At 42.2% G+C, this 22,237-nt stretch overlaps 1 protein-coding gene across 2 annotated transcripts in view; it reads left to right on the top strand.

The window, feature by feature from the left end:
- The first annotated feature begins 490 nt into the window (after window positions 1-490).
- Window positions 491-22,237, top strand: part of CDC42EP3 (CDC42 effector protein 3) — a 37,859-nt gene continuing 16,112 nt past the window's right edge. The window contains exon 1 of one of the 2 annotated variants that reach the window (XM_063305591.1): window positions 491-1,090. The gene's annotated coding sequence lies outside the window, so the exon portion shown is untranslated. Of the gene's footprint in view, window positions 1,392-22,237 lie in introns of both variants that reach the window. The other variant, XM_063305583.1, reaches the window with a different exon arrangement.

Genomic DNA, 22,237 nt, shown 5'->3' with positions numbered 1-22,237 from the left:
TCACTATGCAATGATAATTGCATGCATCAGAATCCAGCTAGAACTATTTTATGTTCATGAAATGTGTTTGAAATTCCTCCCCCTACTTTTAAGTATCATTTAGGTCTGGATCTACTTTCCCCAAAAGAAGGCAAGACAAAGCAACTCAAGAACATTACACCAGCCTCCAACTGGTACTGAGTTGAAGAGAACTGTTAAAATAAGGAGGAGTTGGCAAATACTACATTCCATTGCATGTCAAATACCGAGGGAGGAAGGCATATGCCTGCAAGATCCCAGCTACCCACCGAAAACGCCAAGGGCTGTCCTCTCCCCGCAGGGTCCTCAAACCCTCCTTCCGCCCAGTTTGCCCAGAGGAATGACTTCACTAGCCCAGAACCCAGTGACGTCACTCCACCTCTGGCCGCTCAGTAGCAGTCCCGGGCCGTCCGCCCGCTGCCTCCGCAACCCTCAGCAAACGCTGCTCACCCACCGGGCAGCGGAGGCAGCCCCTTGACTGCTGCCACCTGAGCCGAGCTGCCTCTAAGGGCGGCCGGGATCCCGTTGTGCCTTCTCTCGGTCCCTTCAGCATCTTTCAGCGGCGCTGCTCCTGCTGACGAGGCAGGCGAGAAGAGCCAACCGCCTTCGCAAGCCTGCCGCCGCCGCCGCCGCCGCCTTGTCTCCCGTTCCCTTTTCTGGCCAGGCTGGCGTCGAGAGCGAACAGTTTCTCCGTCAGGGGGCGACGCACCCACTAGAGAGCGAAAGGAGGAGAGGAGGAGAAAGAGGAGGAGGAAGAGGGACCGAAGGCGGGCGCTCCTGGGTGACAAGCGGTCACAGGTGCTGCGGCCGCCTCTGAATCACAGGAGAGGCGCCTTCGCGCCCCAACCAGCTGCCGCCGCCGCCGTCTCTGCCTCCCTCCGGGTGGCGGCTGCTGCTGCTGCTGCTGCCGCCGCTGCTGCTGTTGCCGCTGCCGCCGCCTCAGCCGACAGCTCTCGGAGGCGGCGCGCGCAGAAGTGTAGCGCGAGCCTAGCCGCTGCGCGCGCGCGCGCGCTCGAGAGAGAGACAGAGAGAGAGGGCGACCGAGCGAAAGCCTTGCGCCGCGGCGGAGCCTGTAAGTTGCTTGGTACTCCCGCCGCTGCCGCTGCTGGAACTGCTGCTTTTGCTGGACCAGCAGCGGCTTCGCTGCAACTGGCTCTTTTTGCAAGGCGTGGCTGTCCCTTGGATGTATTTTTTTTTCGCCGCTTTGCTGTTGCCGCACGGCTGTCGCTCAACCGGCAGAGAGAGGACGGGTGGGAGAGGACGGGAGCCCACTGCAAACGGGTTCAAAGCCATGGCAAGACACTGAATGACTGGCCGGGAGGGACGAGGACCAGACGGGCTCTCTCTCCCGCCCCTCACCCCCATCCGGCCTGGTAGGATATGATTTTGACAACACAACATTTCTTGGCGCGTGCTGTCGAGAAAGAGAACTGCGCGGGGAGCCGCCCAGCGCTGTAGGATGGCGGTTGCTTTGTGTGCGATGTCAGTGGATCCCGGCGTTGGGGATAACGGGAGGACCTGGCAGGTGGGGTGGAGGACCGAGTTAGTCATTGGCTGAGGAGACAGTCGAGCAAGGGGGAAGGGTAGCTGTGGAAAGAGAGTGACTGTAGCAGGATAAGCACGAATTTTGCATAGATAGCTATGGACATCTGTATTGACAGAATGTGCTTCCTCACCTGGTGTCCTTTAGCTGTATTGGACTTCATCTGGAGGGCACGTGGTTGGGGATGGCTAGTCTTCACAACCTGTTCACAGTCTGAGGGAGAGATCCTGACATTGTGTGCTTATGTGTATATATGCTTAGTTTCTCAAACCACACTTCCAGCATCTCTCAACCTTGGCAACTTTAAGATGTGTGGACTTCAACTCCCAGAATTCCCCAGCCAGCATGAGTTGAAGTCCACACATCATAAGTTGCCAAGGTTGAGAAACACTGCACACTTCTCTTCCTTATGTAGTGCGAATGTGCAGTTTTCACATCCAGTTTTATAATGAATTGTGACAGCTGATCGTATCCAGAAAAAAACAAAGTCAGTAGCTAACTAGGAGGGAAGGAGCTGGAGGTAATGTGCATTGTCCACTCTACCTTTTTTGAAAATTCCAAGATCTTAGTTAAGAATTTAATCTGAAAGAGAGGCTGATTAAAATCTTTTAGGGTGACTTTCATTTGGGAAAGGATATATTACATTAAGCCATAATGTGATGAGTTTCATTTTTGCTTACCATGATGCATGAACTCAGTAATGTTGGACAACATATTATTTTTTGGTTAGAATTCTATGTCACATGAATAGTTCAAAAAACCATGGCTGGGGAAAGAAACCTAGCTTTGTAATATATCTGTAAATTAGTTACCAGCCACCAGTCTGCTATGCTGTGAAGTGCTGGAGACCAGCATTTATACTTTACGAACATGCTTACTATGGATGACAGCGCCCACTACAGCATACCAGAACTGCTTTTCTGTATAAAACAAATATGAGAGAATAATATAATGAAGTTTACTAGAAACCTCAGTGAACAGCTCCATCCCCCATTTTGGATATTTTAATCATCTTCAAATGGACAAAGCTGTTGATGCCCTTTGAAAGATATCAGGCATGAGGCCATTGCTTTACCAGTGCTGCAGTTTCTTAGAATATATACAACATACTTTTTCTTTAGGTTTGTTTTACTGCCATAGCGTATCTGCTGAACTGATGTGGAACTCTCATTGTTTAACAATTTGAAGGGGAAAAAGACAGATTTAGCTTTGTCTCCTGACCTCACTTGCCAACTAAATATTCCTTGCAAATATAAATTACAATTCTTTCTTTCTTTCAAAAAATTTTTATTGCGTTTTTAAAAATCCACACTGTACTTTTTGGCAGAGTGTTCTTTTTGCCCTCTTTCTTTTTTAACTCTGGATTTTTGGATGGACAAGTTTAAAAATAAATGTCTGCTCAAACACTGGATTATTGTATAGTCAAGCAGCTGTGACCTTAACTGCCTCAAAGGAAAGGACAGAGAGCACAGAAAATTGAGAGTGGACACATGGTCCAAATCCTGTAAGATAAAACTCAGAGCTCATAAACTTAGAGAGATACCATATTTATTCAGCTAAAGGAGCTGCCATATCTTTTTCCAACCATGCTGTGAAGGTGGATATTAATTTGAAAGGAAGTTTGAAATGAAAAGGGGTATTGCCTTAGTTCAGCTCTGCTCACTGCCGTTTTTATGGGCTTCCTAGTTAATGTATTTTTTCCCTGTTTCTACTTTCAGCTGTTACTTATGGGGATTTTAAAATGCGAAGCTTGAATTCGCTTGTCCTTAAATATCAATGTAAAACCTGCATGAGCTCAAATGAAGGTTTTATTTATCTTTTGCACTCTATCCTGCATTAACAATATTTGCAAGTGGAACAATGGTCAAGAGGGACTCAGGAAACAGAAGTGTCTTTTTGGATCACATCGGATGCCCATCATTCTCTCTTCAACTTTAGTCAGCCAGATATTCCTGGAAAGCTCTGGAATAGATAGCTAATCTGCTTCTAGACACAGAGGTTCCGCTTAGTGATCATGCATTACAGTATAGCTGTTAAGAAGCCTATCGGCCAAGGCATTTGTGCTACTTCCAGAAGACATCTGATTTCAAACTTTGGCAATTTTCCTGAGAAAGATAATCCCACAGGTGAGGCTTGAGCATTAAAGATGCTTCAGTGGGATCCTTGTAGGCTCCGTTTGGTAAATAACGGATGCATTTGAACCCCATAATTGGACTGGTAGAAGAATGAAGATGGTCTTACAACAGGTGCAGAAACCTGGAGGTAACTTGGGCACTAATGAAGGAAACCTGGATTTCTAATTCAGTAATATTTAGAAGACCACAGGTTTCTTATCTCTGTTATACAGGAATGCTGGGCTTTGAACATTAAGGGTAGGGACTTGTGGCCCTCCAGACAGAGGCATCCACAGAATCCAATGGTTTCATCAGAATGACCAAACTAGTGTTGCGCCTCAAGCTCTATTCCTTATGAACATTAGTGACAATGCATATACAAAAGAGGCTGAGCTGGCATCACAATGTTGCAATGTTTATTTCATCACTTGCCTTCCAATGGATACCCATGTCTTTAGCAGTTCTCGAACATTTTGGTCTCAAAACCCCTTTACATTCTTAAAAATGATTAAGCTTTGGTTTATGTGTGTTATATTTATCAGTATGTACTGTATTAGGAACTAAAACTGAGAAATGTTAAAATATTTATTTGACTTCGTGGACCTACTGAAAGGATCTCGGGGAGCCCCAGGAGTCCCCAGACCATGCTTTGAGAGCTGCTGCTCTAGACCTTAGCTGTGGCTGTAGAGAACGGGAATTCAGCAACCTCTGAGAGTCACAGGCTCTATCTGTGATTTTCTTGCAACCAGGTTTAGCCCTATCTTCTTTCTAAGTTTGTAGCTGCTTTTAGATACAGTATTTTACTATGTTAATTATAGATGGGATGCAGCAATTAAATTGTCAGAGTGTCATCTTGTCGGAGTGTGGGTTAATTTTATTCAATTGCCTGTGGCAATTTCCCTACATTCACTCTCTGTTCTTGACAATTGGGTAGCTAGGCTTGCATTTATAGAGAGATGGCAAACACATTCATACAGATGGCTCTAAATTGGAGACTGTCAGTTAAAACAGGGTAGGAACAATAATGCATCTGTCAATTCAATATGTATGCAAGTCAAGACTTGATCCACTTTATTAGTTGCATCTACTCTTCCATAATTCATCATTGTTCATGAGAAAGGGGAAATCAAATTTTAATATGATGTTCAATGGAAAGAATAAGACGTTTCAATCATTACTTTTGGAAAAATAGTTGATGGTTGTTGAGTACAGGATTCATTGTCCATAGTAATCTAAACTGATTGGAATTATTCATCTTCACTGACTTTTAGCCATTTAAAACCTTTTATATGCTGAGCTTAAGTATGTCACAAGATACTGTGCCACAGTTCTGAATACAACAAGTTTGAAGGAAATCAGTAGATTAATGCGTTGTTCAGTTAAGCCATAATATTTAGAAGGAAAGGAAAGGCAGCTGTGAACATAGGAAAGCATTATAAATGATTCGTGGTAGTCTTCCTCAGCCTAGGCCCTCTGGATAGGTTGAGACCTATACCTCCAAAAATCCCCAACCTGGGGATTCCAAATCCCCAGGTTGGGGGGCTGCATCTACCTCCCTCTTGCAGATTTTGACAACCCCCCACAAATGCCACTATAAACTACATATGGATGGTATTCATGCTGAATCCTTACTAGCTCAGTTACTCTTCACCCATATATGTCGAATGAACTTAATCTGTATTGTACAACTTGATTCATTGAGTAAACCATGGTTTGGTGAATTATGGCTAATTAACCAAACCATGAACACAGCTTATATCTCACTCTGTTATGCCCTACAGCCTTGAAATCCTGCTAGAAATACTAAGAGTAGCCTAAGAAAAGGGATTGACGGCTGTTCGGGGACCTTGTATCTTGAGCAGTGAGTGATCCTAACTTTCATATCATTCTTCCATGATATTTGATTCAGTTTCAACCCTAGCAAAAGGCTTCTTGTCCAACTTAGTTGAACTCACAGTGGAGCTCAGTTCACAGTGAGCTGAAGAAGAGGATGACTTCCAATCTAGCACCATCAGAGTAGAAGAAAAGAACCCCTTTTGCTAAGTCTAATGGGCCTTTTACCAGATCCAATGTGCTGCTGCCTCAGGGCCAAGTTCTACTAAAGTCCAGCTGGACTGAGGCAATGTATACATTTCATAAATAAATGCTGTAAAAGCTTTAGTATGCATACAAATGATACTTGTGCCAGAAAAGTATGTCAAAAATCTAAAATAAATTAGCTTTGAAAAAAATGAAAATACTTTTCCTACCTTCTTTGAGTTGCTTATTTGGTGGTAGGAGACAATAATTCCTTCCATGACTCTTCAACCTTTTTTCATATAACAATAGGAGATGAAAGAGTAAAGCAGTTTATAATAATTATTTCAAGTTTGGGAAGTATTCAAATACAGCAGTGATGAAAGCAAGATAATTAAAATGACCCTAAACACATTAACTTGAGAACTCTAGTCTTGCTTATTAAAATCAACCAATTTTAAAATGTGTATGTTTAGGGAGGCAACCTTATTTTTTCTTGTTTCAAGTGTTCCTACTTTTGTTTTGTTTTTTAAACCTTTCTTGATTTAAATTAGTATTGCCTCCTAAAATTAAAACTTATCAGGTCTGATAAAGCTATATCTGACTTTTTGCTTGCTGTGTTCATAAAACACAGTAGCCTATCATATTTTAGCCTAACATGTTGTGAAAACCCATTCCCTGAGGTTAGTTTACGGTTTAATATGTGATGTAAATCCAGAAAACTGAGTTGAGTAACCATGGTTGAGTTAATTCTATGAACAGAGTTTACTTAATCATGTTATTGGGAGCCAGCTGGGAAATGTTCTTCTTCCTCTCTTTAACTGCTCCAATACATGGAACAATTCCTTCACCCTTTCTGGAATCACAACTAAGGGTAACATGGATAGTGCCCACATTAATCATGATTAAAGTGAATCAAGTTACCTCTTTACCAACTTTCTTAATTGCTATCTTTGGGCCTTTAGAGTCTAGAAAAAGGCTGCTTGTTTTAAGAAAGGTGCCAAAGAGTTCCCAAAATCGCAGACCTGGATATGTTTTAACATGGTTAATCAATCAATAAAGAAATACAATGTAACAGTGTAATCTCAGTTAGCAATGGATATGAAAATAGTATCATAGGTTTTCCTTCAATAGTTTTTAGAAAACTGTTTGGTATGGGAATGTTTTCGGCAATTCCTCTCATGTCTAATATGGAACAAGTAAATCCCATTGATCTCAGAGCCCTTGTATTTTAGATTTTGACACTAGTTTCTGTTGTGTGTATATGTGTGTGTGTCTTCAAGTCAGTGTTAACACTTGGTAACTGCCTAGACATGTCCCTGCAGTTTTCCTGGCAGGGTTTTGAAGTAGTTTGCCATTGCCTTCTTCCCAGGGCTGAGAAAATCTGTTCGGCCCAAGGTCACTCAGCTGGTTTCATGCCTAAGGTAGGACTGGAACTCATCATTTCCTCATTTCTAGCCTTAACTATTACACCAAATTGGCTCTCTAGATTTTGTTATGCTAATCATAATCATATTTATAAAATGTGAACCTCTTTAATTATAGTAGAAATTCTGTATTGCCCTACTTAGATTTGCGGGTATCCCAATATTTAGGAAATGGCTATTTTAACATTCATTAGCATTTAAGGGTTAGTAAAACTGTACTGCAGGGTAATATGATATAAATGACCAAGCTGTTCTTTGCTAAGAACTTCAGGATATTCTCACTGTTACTGCAAGAGAAGACTGAGAGATATTAGTAACAGGGAGAATATGAAAAGGTATGGCAGTGTTGTGTTGCCAAGAAAGGGTCTCTCTTGGGAGCATAGATTTACATTCATGCCAAACATAATTTCATATATTATTCCCTATAATTAGAGAGGCAATAGCAATTATAAGCTCTTAATCTCAATGTGTGAAATTGTTACCATACTCTTGTCCAAAGTGGAATCTAATTACTCATTCCATGCCATGAATTTAATCTACTCTGAAAACTTCAGACCACTAGTTTAAGGATCTCTTTAAAAGGCTTCTAAGGAATCTTAAATAATTTATGTATCAAGGTTTTCTTGAAAGAAGAGAGGCTATACATGATCTATTTTGGAGAGGACCACTCTAGTTTTTGCTGACAGATTCCTCTGTGAGCTGCTGTAGTGTGAACTGCAAGCCCCTGTTGTTGACCAATGGAGTGGCCAGAGGGAGGCTGCTTAGCTCTGGCAAGAATGGTTAGGGAACAGCAAAGGAAACTTATTGCCATCATCATTGTCAGCTGACTTGTGGCAAGAAGAGCAGTGTTAGAGGCAGGGATAAGAGACTGCTAGACAGCTTTTTGGACTATGGTGGACTAGCCCAGGTAAAATAGGTGAAATGGATTGTGGCAGAGTTGGTGCACACTGAAGGAAATGGTTGATGTGAACAACTGAGCAGGGAAGAACTGGGAGTCACCATCAAAGACATGGTGAATAAATTCCATGCACAAGCTGGATCAGAAGTTACAGGATAACTGACCAGGAAAAACAAGCAGACCGGACAAGGTTAGATTGAAGAAATGGGGAGCTGCTAGAAAGTGTTTTCTGGGTGAGATTCAGAAAGTGCTGATGGGAGCTCTCTGTCTTCTCCCTTTGGGGTAAGAGAATGATGGTGGGGATGAGGATGGGAGACTTTGGTTGGTGGTGGTTCTGGGTGGCTTGAAAGCCCCTGGGAGGTAGTTTATAGGGAATAGTAGGATAGGAAGGATAGTGAGAGTAGTATAGGATATTGTTCAGGGTATTAGTGGTAGCAGTGGTAGCTGAGCAAATGGATTGGTGGCTTGTACCAGGCTAGTCTGCAGAAGGGTCTGGCTGGGAAATTCTGGGAGTTGAAGTCCACACATCTTAAAGTTGCCGAGTTTGAGAAACGCTATTCTAGAAGATGCTGTAAATCATTAGTAGCTTAACTCATTATTTGTTTCTTTACTGCGTTGTGGGCTTTTCAGGCCAACCAGTACCACTTTTTTATTGTACCATCATCTATGTGCTAATTTAAGTCAGGAAGAGCAGTGTAAGAGGCATTGTAAGTGGCTGCTCTACAGTTATGGGATTCTGTTTCCATGATGATCTGTCACATTTCAGGTGAAATCATTGAAATAATGGCTTATTGGGAAGTCCTTCTACTGGGATTAAGAGAGGCAACTAAAAAAGCAAGAAGTAAATTGTTCTCCAACCCCCTTCTTGGTACAGAGCTATGTATAATTTCAAAAAGAAAACTAGGTGGGATCTTTATTATGTCATCTACTATGGAAGCCCTTTTTCTTAATTATTATATATGTGCAGAATCTGGTTGTGTGATGATAAGGGAAAGCATTTGGTACATGCCTATCGTGTACTCCATATGTACCTCAGACATTGCTTGTCCACTATTAAAAACATATTCCTACATTGAGCCCTAGAGCAGTTTTTATGCATATAGAAAACACTTCAGCTGTGGCACAATATGCTTCCCCCCACTTTTGCTGGTAAGCATGGAAGAATGCACTTCAGTTTAGTGAGTTATGCTGTCTGAATTTCAGAACCAAACCAGCACTGACTTTCTGACTTTGGAACTGATCTTGTCTAGGACAGAGTTAATCTACAGTATATACTACTAAAATTCTCATTGTGTTTATCTGTTTGTCTGTACCCTCAAGTTAAGCCAAATAGTGCATTATACTGCAACAATTTTTGAATCAAAGTACCTAAAATCCGCTAACTTAAAGAATGCATAAAAAATCCGGGATCTGTTACTCCTGTGGAATTGAAATTTCCACGATGTTCAGACCAGTTTTATTTGCAAAGTTGTGGCCATTGCAGTGTCCCCACAGTCACATGATCATGATTTCCGATGCTCCTTGCCAGCTTCCCACAAGCAAAATCCAGGGAAGCCAGCAGGAAGTCAGAAGTCGCTCCCACTCCCACTGCTGTTTTACCCACCCATGGTCATTTTGTTTTTCTTTTTAGGTAAGTAAATATTGACTTAAGGGACGCGGTGGCGCTGCGGGTTAAACCGCTGAGCTGCTGAGCTTGCCGATCGGAAGGTCGGCGGTTCGAATCCGCGTGATGGGGTGAGCTCCCGTTGCTAGTGCCAGCTCCTGCCAACCTAGCAGTTCGAAAACATGCAAATGTGAGTAGATTAATAGGTACCGCTTTGGCGGGCAGGTAACAGCGTTCCGTGTAGTCATGCCAGCCACATGACCACGGAAGTGTCTACGGACAAACGCCGGCTCTTCGGCTTTGAAATGGAGATGAGCACCGCCCCCTAGAGTCGGACACGACTGGACTTAATGTCAAGGGAAACCTTTACCTTTACTAAATATTGACTTATTGAAGTTCGTTTGTCACTACAATTATTTTTCTATTTATGATATATTCTCTTCTTAGATGATCATGGGACCATCCAGCATTGGAGTAAAAAAAATATGGTCAGCCTAAAATTTAATGTTCATTCTGGTCACATCAGAGTACACTACCTTTCTTTCAAAGGATGACCCAGTGGGTCACAGGATTGTCTAGTTTAGACTAAAATGTTTTTAAATTCTTATCACAGTTAGTTAATTATCATTTTGCATTTGATGTAAACCCCCTAGCTTTGCCATTAAATCAAATTAAGTTCAATAGATCATGTGGTTTAACTTCAATTCCAACTCCCTTTAATTCAATTTATTCTCTGGGTGAACAACTTAGAGGTGGGATGTTGTAGAAGACAGAGACATATACTATTATTTTGTCTACAGTTTTGAGGATACACATTCAATACACTCTGTGAAGTGTCTGTTTTCACTTAGAGATACCCAGGAACTAGGCAATAGGATGACTATACGGCTTGCTGCCAGTACTAGTAAAGGTAAATTAAATTCCCAGTAGGAAACAGTTTTTGCTATCAATTTACTGTTCATAAATTCAGGTTATCATACTAATAGGAAGTTTTCCATTGGGAAACAGTGTAGTACTTTGATAAGAATATTCTTCTTTCCAATGAACTTTTATTTAATTCTATTGTTAATTTTTTAGTTAGTAATTATACGATTCTCATCATTATTTCAAGCATCTCATCCATCAACCCTGCTGCAGCTAAATGCGCTGGGTCTATAACTCTCGGAAGTGCCAAGTGTTGACCATGTCGGCCAGGAATTCTGAGGGTTGCAGTTCCAACACATATGAAATGTGCAAAAGCTGCTTTTCATGCACAGTGCTGCTCATGCGTAAGGCAATCATAGCTTCCTCCTCGGACACTGAGTGTGCATTAACACTTCCTGCTAACATGGCTTTCCAAAGGCTCAGAGTAGTGTTTGAAGAAACTACAGTTACTAGGTGCATAGTATTGGCCTTTGGCTCATGGGCTGCTGTGGAAGCTAGGGTGTGCTGTGGCTATTGGCCCACAGGTAGCTGTGGCTTACGCTTCTACAGAGATGTTAATGAATACATGGAGCTCCAGAGATACACACATGTATTTATGTTCATGAATACATAGATGAATACACAGATTCTCCACCTATTAAGAACTTAAATATTGGAAAATATTCCTTGGAAACAATAGTCCAGATATTGAGAAAGCATTTGAACAATTAAATAATTGCTAATATTTCTGTGCTGCTCTGTCCTGTAGTAACATAAACATGTTAACATGTGACATGTTTTAAACGTAAGTGATTAATAAAGTGTTAGGAAAATGTTTTCTGATTTTATAGTACAAAGCGAAGTCATCTTGTTTTATTAACTATAGCACTGGAGTATCTTGTTTTGTCTTTAGAGCATTCCTGTAATTGCAGAAGTTAATAATGTTTACGTTGACATTGCAGTATATAGCTGGAATACACACTGGATAATAAAACTAAAAATAATATACTGCAGTGTCAAATATAAAATCTAATTGTGGCAGATAATTTTCTGTACCATGCAAACATATATTCCTGGAAGTACGTCTGCCTCTTTGAATAATTCTTCTGAATGCTTTGAATAATAATTCTTCTGAATAATTCTTCTGAATGCTTTGAATTATTCTTTGGATACTTCTGCCTCATTGAGTTGAATAATTCACAGAATTAAATAATCCTAGTGTATTTCAACTTGTTTTAGGATATGAAATGCAATTCAGAAAGTAGTTAGGCCGTTATTCTATTTAGGACTTAAAAAAAAAAATCGGTTCAATTGTGTCCGGTTCTTGGAGACTGCCTGGACAGGTCCCTGCAGTTTTCTTGGCCAGGTTTTTCAGAAGTGGTCTGCCATTGCCTCCTTCCTAGGGCTGAGAGAAAGTAACTGGCCCAAGGTCACCCAGCTGACTTTGTGCCTAAGGTGGGACTTTAACTCACGGTCTCTCGGTTTCTAGCCTGATGCCTTAACGGCTACACCAAACTGGCTCTCTATTTAGAACTATAGAAAATGTTATAATAAGGCAGGGTTGGGATCTGCTAAAACAAATAGCCTATTTCTTTTCATAGGCTTCTGGAAGGCAGAACTTTTCCCAGGAAGTAGAATATAAAATGGAAGCTTGTTTATATGGCAAATATTCATATTGCCATACTACCAATGTGTGATGCAACACACAGAAGGGCAGCCTGTTCTTTCATAAATGTGCCCAAACACCAAGGTCATTTTCTAAGTCTTTTATCCAGTGATTCTTCTTTCTAGATTATTGCACATGGTGTTAATAAAAAAAAAAACTAGTTCTTGAATTGTAGTGCTCTGTCTGAGGAATGGTGTTCACAGAAAGATTTGTCTGATGCCAAATGCGCAAATGAACTCTTCAAATAAATGGTTAAACAGTTTGTAAAAGAGACAAAGATTTATTTTTATAACGTTATTTGCCAAAGTTGAGCTAAACTGATAGGCAAATCTTAACCCTAACTAACCTGAGCATAGCTACAAGAGAATAGATAAATTAGCACAAATGTATCTTATTGAACTTTTGCTTATTTTATTAAACTCATATCCCACCTTCCTATTTCATGATGGCTAAGGCAAGTAAATCCCAAGGTATTATGAAATCCAACACATGAATAATGTTCTTGCAGTGCTCTGTGGTTTACTTCTAGGTGCCTTTGAAGAAGAAATTCCTGATGGGTAGTTTGGTTGTTTGTCAGTTTATTGTGTCTCAAAATCTAATAGTATCTGGTGAAATTAATGAGTCTTAAATACTTGAAAAATGTAAATATGTTTTTTGAGCTAAATATATGGGAAAGTTGGCATTAAGAAAAATGACAGATCCACAGAGGTCACTGGAAGAGATTTAATTTCAACTCACTTAACCTCAGCTAATTTAAAATGCATTAAAAATGTTTAAATCATATGCTTTCATTCAGCCTGTTTCCAGCAGTCCTAGTGTGTAATCAACAAAAGAAGCTCCAACAACCTAAGAGACAGCTTTATACATGGACTTCACCAGATGGACAACACCGAAATCAGATTGACTACATCCTTTGCAGCCAAAGGTGGCGGACATCTATACAGTCGATAAAAACAAGACCGGGAGCTGACTGTAGTTCCGATCACGAACTTCTTCTTGCACAATTTAGGATCAGACTAAAGAGATTAGGGAAGACCCACAGATCAGCTAGATATGAGCTCACTAATATTCCTAAGGAATATGCAGTGGAGGTGAAGAATCGATTTAAGGGACTGGACTTAGTAGATAGGGTCCCGGAAGAACTCTGGACAGAAGTTCGCAACATTGTTCAGGAGGCGGCAACAAAATACATCCCAAAGAAAGAGAAAAGCAAGAAGGCAAAATGGCTGTCTGCTGAGACACTAGAAGTAGCCCAGGAAAGAAGGAAAGCAAAAGGCAACAGTGATAGGGGGAGATATGCCCAATTAAATGCAAAATTCCAGAGGTTAGCCAGAAGAGATAAGGAATTATTTTTAAACAAGCAATGCGTGGAAGTGGAAGAAGACAATAGAATAGGAAGGACAAGAGACCAGAAGAAGAAGAGATCAAGAAAAGGTGGCAAGAATATACGGAAGACCTGTATAGGAAGGATAACAATATCGAGGATAGCTTTGACGGTGTGGTCAGTGAGCTAGAGCCAGACATCCTGAAGAGTGAGGTTGAATGGGCCTTAAGAAGCATTGCTAATAACAAGGCAGCAGGAGACGATGGCATCCCAGCTGAACTGTTCAAAATCTTGCGAGATGATGCTGTCAAGGTAATGCATGCTATATGCCAGCAAATTTGGAAAACACAAGAATGGCCATCAGACTGGAAAACATCAACTTACATCCCCATACCAAAAAAGGGAAACACTAAAGAATGCTCAAACTATCGAACAGTGGCACTCATTTCACATGCCAGTAAGGTAATGCTCAAGATCCTGCAAGGTAGACCTCAGCAATTCATGGAGCGAGAATTGCCAGATGTACAAGCTGGGTTTAGAAAAGGCAGAGGAACTAGAGACCAAATTGCCAATATCCGATGGATAATAGAAAAAGCCAGGGAGTTTCAGAAAAACATCTATTTCTGTTTTATTGACTATTCTAAAGCCTTTGACTGTGTGGACCATAACAAATTGTGGCAAGTTCTTAGTGGTATGGGGATACCAAGTCATCTTGTATGCCTCCTGAAGAATCTGTATAACGACCAAGTAGCAACAGTAAGAACAGACCACGGAACAACGGACTGGTTTAAGATTGGGAAAGGAGTACGGCAGGGCTGTATACTCTCACCCTACCTATTCAACTTGTACGCAGAACACATCATGCGACATGCTGGGCTTGAGGAATCCAAGGCTGGAGTTAAAATCGCTGGAAGAAACATTAACAATCTCAGATATGCAGATGATACCACTTTGATGGCTGAAAGTGAAGAGGAACTGAGGAACCTTATGATGAAGGTGAAAGAAGAAAGTGCAAAAGCTGGCTTGCAGCTAAACCTCAAAAAAACCAAGATTATGGCAACCAGCTTGATTGAGAACTGGCAAATAGAGGGAGAAAATGTAGAAGCAGTGAAAGACTTTGTATTTCTAGGTGTGAAGGTTACTGCAGATGCTGACTGCAGTCAGGAAATCAGAAGAAGCTTAATCCTTGGGAGAAGAGCAATGACAAATCTCGATAAAATAGTTAAGAGCAGAGACATCACACTGACAACAAAGGTCCGCATAGTTAAAGCAATGGTATTCTCAGTAGTAACATATGGCTGCAAGAGCTGGACCATAAGGAAGGCTGAGAGAAGGAAGATCGATGCTTTTGAACTGTGGTGTTGGAGGAAAATTTTGAGAGTGCCTTGGACTGCAAGAAGATCAAACCAGTCCATCCTCCAGGAAATAAAGCCAGACTGCTCACTTGAGGGAATGATATTAAAGGCAAAACTGAAATACTTTGGCCACATAATGAGAAGACAGGACAGCCTGGAGAAGATGTTGATGCTAGGGAGAGTGGAAGGCAAAAGGAAGAGGGGCCGACCAAGGGCAAGGTGGATGGATGATATTCTAGAGGTGACGGACTTGTCCCTGGGGGAGCTGGGTGTGTTGACGACCGACAGGACGCTCTGGCATGGGCTGGTTCACGAAGTCACGAAGAGTCGGAAGCGATTAAACGAATAAACAACAACAACAACAAAAGAAGCACACAAAAACAAAACAAAAAAAGATGGGAGGAACTTTTTCTTAGTTTACCATTGTAAACTGACCCTGTTAAATAGCATAAATCTAGTCCTGAAATATTAGCTATGGGAATTACATGACAAAGCAGTGTGGTGCTTCATCAATTGACAGTGTCTGTGCCTGAAAATATTCAGTATTTTTTGCCTCCTAGTTTATTTTGGCTTGAAACTAAAGGAAAGTCTTTTTGCATTTGGGAATCTACCAAAATTAGCTAGTTATATCTAATTGCCTGATCTGATATATTCAAGATCAAATATTTACTTAATTGGAAGTACCTTAATGTTTGTCTGAAAAACAAGTATTGTCAGTATTAGAAATCAAATATTACTCTGTTTGCGCTGAATATAAAAAAATGAAGTGAATTACTAGGAAAATGGTATGGGATTAGAAAAAGAAAAACATCTTTCTTTCTAAAAAAAAGTTCCTGAAAAGTATTTCTCACATTTGTCTGCATTGTCACTTCATTAAAATGCCTGGGAAAATTCCCATTTGCCATGGTATCTTTTGTTTAATCAGCTTTTAACACTGACATACAGGCCAATCAAATGCATGTTTGCTTACAACTTAATCTCACTATGTTCATGGCACCTATTCACAGTAATTGTACTCAAAACTGTAGTACAGTTCTTAAACCACAATCTTCTGGTGGGAATGGAATGTTTTATGATGTCTGATTTTATTCTGTTCACTTAACCAAGGGGTTCTCAAATTGTGTGGTGCCCTGACCATCTGAAATAATAATTGAATTTGTGTGGAACCCTCTTCCCTCATGAATATAATTTACCAATATACTAGATGCCACACAGGACATCAGCAATCAGCACAGCACTAGTAAATTTAAGGTGATTCCTCCCCAAAGGGAAGAATTTATGGGGGAAGGAAGATCACAGAGAAAAGTCCTGTGCAACATCCATTTTCCCTAACTCTAGCTGCAACCAGTACTGGAGATATTCCTTCCCAAAAATTGGGTGCGTATTTACAGAATCCATTCTGCAAAAAAAGGGCAAAGTCAGGACTGCCATTCCTCCCATCTGGAGTAACTGAGATAACAACATGAAAAGTTTCTCTGTTTAGGGATGGAGAAGTTGGAAGAAAATCAACTTGGCTGTCCATTGGGGACAGTAATGTGAGAGCTGTGCCAAAGGATGAATGGCCTGGAGTGGGCCAGCAGAGATGGGCTAAAGCGTTTAGACAAATGTTTAAAATGCATAATGTTTTCATCAGTGCCATGTTGGAAAGTATGCTAACAATAGCAACAACAATTATAGCATTAGTACTAATAAAATAATAAGTAAATAATAATGGTACAATGGGGATGATGGAGGAAAAAAACAAAAGTGCAAATTAATCTCATTCTCTTCAAATGTTCATACAAACTATGGCAGGGGAGACACCTTTCCTCACCCCCCTTCGATGTTTCCACCAATGATCCCTCTGCAGAACCCAGTTAAAAGGTGGGAGGGCGGGGGACAGAAAAGGGAAACTTTTCAGTGCCATCTCTGTTTCTTTTTAGCCTGGCTCTTACAACCTCATCGTCTTGTTAGTAATCTGCGTGTCATCTCATCCTCATCCTCATCCTTTCTGGCATTCTGTTGCATGAGAGGTGGAGAAATTACTATAGCAAAGAAATGCATAAACCCCAGAGGGCCTCTTCGTTAACCACCCCCACCCCCCTTCTTAGATTTAGCTTTTGCCACTCAGCCCATTATATCCCTGGGATACTGTATGACCAGAAAATCCAAGCAACATGGGTGTGTGTGTGTGTGGGTGAGTGCATGACAACGTGGGCTTGTGGGACACAAGCACATACAATCTCATCCTTGGACTGAGGCCGGCTTAGCCTCCCTGCTAACCTTTTCTGGGTGATGTTGCTGATGTTGTTTTTAGCCCAGCTTAACTGGGGAAGAGGCAAGAATCACCCAGTATCCTCTGTGTGGGTGGAAGGACAGCTGAGCCAACAGCTGAGCAATGATGAAGCATATTCAACTATTGGCTCTGGCAGCTGCAATCCCCCCCCCCAATTTGCTCATAATCTCCCAGCAGTCACGGCCCACAGTTTGGGAAGCCTTGACTTAATTTACAAGGTTTGGATGTATTTTTGGCTTTGATAGCTAAATAGGCTACAAGGTTGGGGGTATCACTCACATGTGCATCCATGCACATGTACCCCTTTATACTCATTCTGTTTCACAGACACATCTCATCCTCTCTACCCACCCACCCCCCGAAACCCATCACTAAATGTTGGTTCTTGTGAACACCACTAGCTGTACAGTGGGGAAAGTAGACAGGGCTCTTCTCTCCCCAGCAACAGCAACGCTTTTTGGGAACTGAGATCAGTAGTTTGTAATTTTATCTTTTTAACCACATGTGATATGCGCGATATGTATGATCGGGATTTCAGCTATAAGCATAAAGGCTCTACTTGGAAATATTACACAAAACACAAGGCAGAGCTTACAGGATTTGGGATGGGGTAAGAAACATAGTTCTGCTATTGCCTCCCCCACATATTTGAAGTGCGCCTGGAGGAGGTCAAGTGAACAACCTGTCTGCCTGGGATTCCAGTCAATGTGAGCAAACTGCTTCATACGTCACAATCGGAGACTAACAATGAATAAATCCTCGCTGAACATAATTTCTCTGTATTGTTTTATAAGTTAAAATAATTTTATATGGTGTGACTGAAAAGCAGCATGAGGAATAAAATATTTGGCTTGTTTTGGTTTAGAATGTTATATGAACCCAGCCACTTTGGGTTCGAGAAATCAGGATTAAGCAAGCCATGTCTTAACGTGATGTGTTTGTCTAGTCATATTTGTTTAAATCTAGGAGACTTGTGAAATGGTGTATCTTAGTAATCGTTATATATTTCCCATGACAGGAGCAGATATGTGTTACTGAAAAGACAGAATTAACACCTCAGAGTGTGGCTACCAGATTTGGGATGCAAAAATCTTGGTGGTCAGGAGATGGCAGTAAAGTGATACAGAAAACTATTTTTTTGCTGCCATCTAGTGGTGTCTGAATTTTTTGCAAACCAGATCTGGTAGCACTACCTCAGAGAGGTAATTTGGTACATCAGTACCTTGGTCTTCCAAGATGTAGAATAGATGACTGACATTTATTTTCTAAGAACTGTAAATACTGATACTTCAAACTTGAAATTGCACACATTTGGAGGACTGTGGTCCCCCCAAATGGCCATATTGGCTGGGGATGTTAGGAAATGTAATCCAACATATATGGTGGCCACCGGGTTTAGAAAAGCTTTACTAGTACTACTTTAGGCTATCCCAAAGGTTTTTGAAAGCTTATTTCATAACTGTCCTTATAAAATAATCTGATTTGCAAAAGCATGACATTAAAATATGTCTTTCAACCAACTGATTTGTTTTTTCCAAAACAAATATTTGTCAGTGTCTGAATAACCATTTTCACTCTATTTTATTTGGTTACTTCGTCAGTTACAGCTCCAACTAGCAAAAATGTAATAAAGGTCTCCTTCCCTGAGCCCCCTCCAGCGCATCCTTGCTTGTACTCCTTTGGTTGACTTCTATGTGGAAGGGAATAATAGAAAAGAAAAAATGGTTGCAGATCATTTCTTTTCTCCCATTAGATGTTTTAATGGATCTCAGAACCTTCCATGAATGGAAATAGCCCCTATGTTCATGGGAACATATTCCCATTAATTGATACTAAAAACATAAATATGTATAATTAAAATGTCTGCTCCATTTGTGTCTCTTTTTACCAGCCTAGGTCAATAGGATAAGATAAAGTCCAGTGGTTAAAGATATCCAACACAGTTTTAAAATGTTTTACAAGTTTTAATGAGTATTTCATCTTTAAAGAGGCAAATTTCAGTCTTTCAAAGATGTAACAATGTGATATTTTTGAGGGAAAGAAGCAATTCTTTAAGACAGTGCTCAAAATTATCATCTTGTTCCATATAATTCAAGCAATGGTTTTAAGCCAAATACTGTACATTATTATGAGCAATTACTCATTCACAAAAGTCCGCTGGGACCAGTTACTCTTTTTTAGTCTAATGCGTTGCATTAGGCTTTGGGGAAGATCAAATACTCTACGGAAGAAAATGGGAAAAGAAATTCATGTATGCCTGAGTTTCTTGGAAGAAAATAAACATAATAAATAAAATATTGTTACTAAACATTACCAACTGCGTATTATTTTTAGAAAAAATGTGTGCTTTTGTACTTTAGAAGGGTACAAAAGACTCTTGTCATCCGCGAGTCTCTAGTGGCCTTCAGGGGCACTGCTCCGCAAGTAGCTGGTTGTGAGACCCTGTTTTTCAAGTTGGGTTCCCAAGAACAGTTGGGATTGTTGCTACTGTACCAGCCTCTCTGCTGCGTAGCAACCTCCCTGCCTGAGCTGCTGGAGACCATCTCGGGGTTGGCAGTGGAGTTCCCCAGACTTATGGTTCTGGGGGAATTCAATCTGCTGTCCCTGGGGCGGGCCTCAGAGGCAGCTCGGGAGTTCATGGCTACCATGGCAGCCATGGGCCTGCTCCAGATTGTTCAGGACCCAACTCAAGACAGTGGCCTCACCCCGGATTTGGTTTTCTTGTCAGAGCAGTGGCAATGTGACCTGAGGGAAGCATTACAGCTGTCCCCATTGTCATGGTCAGATCATGCCCTGGTGGCCCTGAGATTCTCTTGTGACATCCGCCTCCACAGGGAGGCAGGACCCATTCAATTGGTCCACTCCTGGTGACTGATGGACCTGGCAGGGTTTCAGAAGGAGCTGGGGGTTATTCCCGAGGATCTGCTGCATGGTCCAGTGGAGGTCCTGGCTGCTGCCTGGAATAGGGAGGCAGCCAGGGCCTTGGACAGAATTGCACCTGTGCGACCTCTCTTATCCCATCGAACCCGACAATCCCCGTGGTTTACGGAGGAACTGAGGGTTCTGAAGGGGGTTAAGAGATGTCTAGAGCACCACTGGAGGAAGACAAAGACTGAATCCGACCAAACACAGGTTAGAGCCACTATTAAAGCCTACCTTGTGGCGATAAGAGCAGCGAAGCATCAATACTTCTCTGCTCTTATCATGTCTGCAGAATGCTGCCTGATGGCCCTGTTTAAAATCACTCATTCCCTTCTTGGGAAGGTGGGCCCATTGACCCACCTACAGGGCCATGCAGAGGAGTTTTCTGAGCATCTGCAGGATAAAATAGCTCAGATTCATTCCAAGTTAGACTCCAAGCATGAAGCATGGTCCATGGAGATACCAAGGGAGCGTTCTTGCCTAGTTATCTGGGAACAGTTCGATCCTGTTGAACCTGAGGAAGTGGACAGGATCCTCCAGACTGTGAATGCCACCACTTGTCATCTAGACCTATGTCCCTTCTGGCTGGTGAAAGCAGCTTGGGAAGTGACATGTGGTTGGGGTCCAGGCCATGGTTAATACATCCTTGTGGGAGGGGGTCTTTCCAACTGCCTTTAAAGAGGCGCTGCTACACCCCTCCTCAAGAAATCATCACTGGACCCTATCATACTAGACAATTTTCATCCAGTCTCCCATCTCCCCTTTTTGGGGAAAGCGGTTGAGAAATGGTGGCATTGCAGCTCCAGAGGGTTCTGGATGAAACGGATTATCTAGACCCCTTTCAGTCAGGTTTCATGCCCAGATATAGGATGGAAATGGCATTGGTCACACTTATGGATGTTCTCTGGTGGGAGTGAGATGGTGGCAGTGCATCCATCCTTGCTCTTCTTGACCTCTCAGCGGCTCTTTCAATTCCATCGACCATGGTATCCTTTTGGGGCAGCTCAGGGAGTTGGGGGTGGGCAGCGTGGTTTTTCGCTGGTTCGCCTCCTTCCTCCAGGGCGGTGGTGATAGGGAGCGAGAGGTCTGACCCTCGGCCCCTCCTTTGTGAGGTGCCACAGGGTTCGGTTCTTTCGCCGCTCCTTTTTAATATCTACATGAAACCACTGGGTGAGATCATCCATCACCATGCGATGAGGTATCATCAATGTGCTGATGATACTCAATTGTATATCTCCATCCCAGGTGAGGTAAGTGATGCTGTGTCCACCCCCTCTTGGTGCCTGGGGGCTGTAGGGGTCTGGATGGGGAACAACAGGCTTCAGCTGAACCCTGGTAAGACGGAGTGGCTGTGAGTTAATGGCTCTTCCATATCCAGGACTTTGTCCTCTTTAGTTCTGGATGGGGTTGCACTGCCCCAGACAGACCCAGTGTGGAATCTGGGGCTCTTCCTGGACTCACGGCTCCTGCTCAAAGCTGTGGCCAGGAGGGCCTTTGCGTAAGTTCCTGTTGTGCACCAGTTACACTCCTTCCTGGATTGGGAGGCTCTTCGAATGTTCACTCACACCCTTGTTATCTCCCATATAGACTATTGCAATGCCCTCTACATGGGGCTACCTTGAAGAGTATCCAGAAGCTACAGCTGGTCCAGAATGCAGCCGTGCGGGCTATCTTTGGTGCCCCTAGAAGGGCACATGTAACATCTCTGCTCCGCAAGCTGCATTGGGTACCAGTTTGCTTCCGGGTCCAATTCAAGGTGTTGGTTATCACCTTTAAAGCCCTACACAGCATGGGGCCAGGCTACCTGAGGGACTGCCTCTTCCCTGTTACGTCAATCCGTTCACCCGATCATGCAGAGAGGGCATGTTGCGGACCCCGTTGGTAAGAGAATTCTGTCTGGTGGGGTCTAGGAGGCAGGTCTTCTCTGCAGTAGCTCCCACCCTATGGAACATCTTGCCCCGGGAGGTGATGCTAGCCCCATCACTCCTGGCCTTCTGGAGGAATTTGAAGACCTGGCTCTGCCACCTGGCTTGGGGTGGGGAGGGGAGTCATCATGTTTGGGGATGGCTAGTTCCCTGGAGTGCTCGCTGCATACAAGGACTGAGTTATTTCTGCCATTTGGATTTTTATCTATATTGTTTACTTGTAACTGTTTTTAGATATTGTATATGGT

This window comes from Candoia aspera, chromosome 1 (assembly GCF_035149785.1).
Source record: "Candoia aspera isolate rCanAsp1 chromosome 1, rCanAsp1.hap2, whole genome shotgun sequence".
NCBI classification, from domain to species: domain Eukaryota; kingdom Metazoa; phylum Chordata; class Lepidosauria; order Squamata; family Boidae; genus Candoia; species Candoia aspera.
This window is presented reverse-complemented; position numbering and strand designations above follow the sequence as displayed.